Source organism: Octopus sinensis, linkage group LG23 (assembly GCF_006345805.1).
Source record: "Octopus sinensis linkage group LG23, ASM634580v1, whole genome shotgun sequence".
NCBI classification, from domain to species: domain Eukaryota; kingdom Metazoa; phylum Mollusca; class Cephalopoda; order Octopoda; family Octopodidae; genus Octopus; species Octopus sinensis.
This window is the reverse complement of record NC_043019.1, coordinates 7,069,234-7,073,248: the sequence shown is the minus strand read 5'-3', so window position 1 is coordinate 7,073,248 and position 4,015 is coordinate 7,069,234.

Here is a 4,015-nt window from a genome sequence, read left to right as displayed (position 1 = left end):
AATTTTAATTCGACTTTCAGTGGTTAGAGCGTCGAACTCACAATCATGAGGTAGTGAGTTCGATTCCCGGATCGGGCTGCGCGTTGTGTTCTTGCGCAAGACACTTTATTTCACGCTGCTTCACTTCACTGATCTGTAGAAATGATTGGCGATGTCGTTGGTGCCCCTTTGTTTTGGCCCCTTTGCCTTTCCCTTTGTATAACACCGGTGGCGTGGAGAGGAGAGGCTGGTGTGCATAGGTGATTGTTGGTCTTCGATAAGCAGCTTCGTCCGGACTTGTGCCTTGCAGAAGATCTTTCTAGGTGCAATACCATCGTCATTTATGACTGAGGCGGCGGCGGTGGTGGTGGTGGGCTATTTTGGTATTTATACTGACCGTAAGATATGTATGGTTACATAATCAGTTTGTTAGACTGGCGTACTTCCAGAACCTAGATAGATTTGTCATATGTCATGCGTCACCAAAGACTTCCTGACATTGATGCATGTATCATGGTAGGTTCCTTACCTTTATTTTGGCTTCATCTTGTGCAATTTAATTAACGGTGTAATTAGTTGATTACTCTGCAGGACATCGACTACAAAATTTACAATTTTCTTCTCCCTCTTTGGCAAATATTAAATGAAAGTTAGATCGCAGGTTTGAGCGCAGTTTATAGATTCATAACAGACAAGTGATTGGGTCCTGCCAGGTTATGGTTAGTTTTAAGGTCATATTAAGGATTGACAGGTCCTTTCCTACCTACGATCATTACTCACAGCTGCACGCCTCCATACAGGCTCTCGATCCGAACCATTCAAGAGAGCTGTTATCGAATTTTTCAGTATGTTTAGCAACATTTTCTAAGTAGAGGTTGTCACATCGATGCCAAAACATTTCCATTTTTTTAATCTCTTTACAACAATCTGCAAATCAGATAGCGTAATGTTTGAAAAGATCCCTTTTTAAATATATTTCCCCACCAAATTCTATTGTTACTACATTTTCCTTTTCAGCCGGTTATTTATTATCTTTTTTATTACATTTTTTTTTCGTGTTATTTAGATTCTCGATAAAAAAAATAAAAAAATGGTTTTCCGAAATGTGTTTAACGTTATTTCAGTTCTTATCTTATCAAATTCTATGTTATTAACACTTATTGATCTATAAATTTTTGCGCATTGCTTTCAGCAGCGCAGTTTTAAGAGTACCATAAAACCTGAATATTCTAGCGATTTAATGTATTATGTAAGCGGTTAATTTTCGGTTAAGCATTCGAGTATTTGCCACAAAGCATTATCCTTGTACATATTGTGTTTGTTCGACACACAGTACGTATATTTGCTAATGTTACTAGAATGGCTGTATATTGTCATTTGCGTTGTTTTACTTGGTTCGCTGCGTAAAACCACTATTATATAATTCAATTTCCTTTTCCACTTGTCCATTCCGCGATGGTACCGTCCCTCTGTATTTTGTAAAGATACATTATTTATTTAATCCCGTGCAGTCCATTGTTGTGAATATCCAAGCGTGAAGGAAATAATTTAATTGGATAATAGAACTCGGGTATCATAATGTTGTGATTTGTTATTTTCGATTTGTTCAGAGCTGATAACGTCTATTAATCTATGTTGGTCTTCAAGAGAGGATCCATTAAACACAGGACTTCAATTCACGGGAGCCACTTCAGCTTATAAAAAGTATTTTAGCAAACTGTTGACACACATGTCACAGCCTTTAGTTTGGCTTAGTTGCAACAGAATGTGGCTGAAATCTCGCGGCATCTGAAGAGGGACCATAAAGCATACACGGAACGTAATAATGTCCATACTATAAACATTACTGTTTCTATGTACATCCGTAAAAATAATGTTATTGTTATTATTATTATTATTATTATTATTATTATTATATTATTATTATTATTATTATTATTATTATTATTATTATTATTATTATTCAGTAGTTTTATTTTTATAGCGTGCTTTCACTTCACTACCGAGCGCAGCTCTGTGTGCCTTGGGTATGTGCTGTGATTTGTTGTGATGCTCTGATGGTTATTGTATGGAAAGTGTTCTGCGTAGGATGTGTGCAGTGCCTAGTAGTGCAATTTTCTGTATGTTATATGTGTTTGTAAGTCTTGGTGTTTTTGTTATGTATTTGTCTGAATATTTTTTTATCATGCCTAATGCACCTACTATGATAGGAATTGTTTCTGTTTTCAGGTTCCACATTCTAGTTACCTCTATTTCCAGGTCTTTGTATTTTGAGAGTTTCTCCATTTCTTTTAGAGACACGTTGTCATCTGCTGGTATTGATACATCAATTAGAAAGCATTTTTTTTCTTCATGATCTCTGACAACTATATCTGGTCTGTTGGCCTTAATTTTTCTATCTGTGTGTATCGGCATATCCCAGAGTATGGCTGCTTTCTCGTTTTCTGTGACCTTTTCTGGTGTGTGCCTATACCATCTTTTTTCTGTTGTTATTCCATAATGTTGGCATAGCTTCCAATGTATGTAGGTTCCAACTCTGTCATGTCTGTGAATATATTCCTTCTTAGCCAGGACTGGGCAGCTAGAGATAATATGATTTATTGTTTCTTGTCCATCTCCACATATTCTGCAGTTACTTGTAATATTTCTTTTCATTACATGTTTTTGGCAATTTCTGGTGGGGAATTCTGGTTATTATTATTATTATTATTATTATTATTATTATTATTGTTATTATTATTATTATTATCATTATTATTATTATTATTATTATTATTATTATTATTATTATTATTATTATTATTATTATTATTATTATTATTATTACTATTGTTATCATCATCATTATTATTATTATTATTAGTATTAGTAGTTGTAGTAGTAGTAGTAGTAGTAGTAGTGATGGTGGTGGTGGTGGTGGTGGTAGTAGTAGTAGTAGTAGATATTGGTTTATGCTTATACAAGTTGACACCTATTCTCACTAAGAGACCTAAAGACACAACAAGTTTGAAGTTCAAGTTGGTATTAAGTCTAGGGAGGTAAATAAATGCCAGGATTTGGGATTTTTACAAAGTTTTGTTCTACAGAATTATTATTGTTATTATTATTATTATTATTATTAGAAAAGAAAAATAGAAACGATTATTATTATTATTATTGTTGTTGTTGTTGTTGTTGTTGTTGTTGTTGTTGTTGTTGTTGAGTGAGTGACTGAGCAGTGCATGCCATCAAAGTGACATTGGGGTAAAATATACGAAGCCCAGTATACCCGTCATGACTACCCGTCTGATAAGGGTACACCAGGCACATGCATCACAACCATATGTGCGCGACATGGTGATCTCATATCAAGATAAACAGCACATGACCTTACAGGTGAGGGCCCAGTTAAAATTTTCTTCTGATTGAGTAACCCATCCCGCTGAACAGGTTCCTGAATGAGGGTTGTTTAAGAATGGTGAAGAAACTACCTATGTTTCCAAAAGTGAATTATTTAAATCCCCAAAGAATCCCTCTCAACACATGGCTATGATGCTCCCCCACTACTTCTACACGGGATAAGAGATGCACTTATTGTCAGCCACCAAAGAACATGCTCAAATGGTTATGGTCAAACAACTGACAAGCAAATCTGTGGTATTGAGCAGAATATTTGCTGTGGCCCATGTTTTATAACAAGATAAATCATTGTACATGATGACACTTCCAATCATTTAAGATGAGAGACCATGAGAGCCAGTGCCTGGTACAGTATCAGAAGATTTATTATTAGTATTTCTCTTTATCACAGGTTTTGTTAGAGCTCCTGCAGTCTTGCATGCGTAGCGAGCTTGCTACCTGCAGCCTACGGTACCATGCTATCCGTTCTTTTCGGTTATCTAATACTTTCCTGATTATTCTGGCCATGCCAAGGTGACAAAGCTTTCGTTACAATTCTACTAGGTACTCTATTTCAATTTTCTTTATATTCCTCCTGATACTTTCTGATACTGTTCCCAAGGACTTAATAATGATTGGCACTATCTTCACCTTCTTC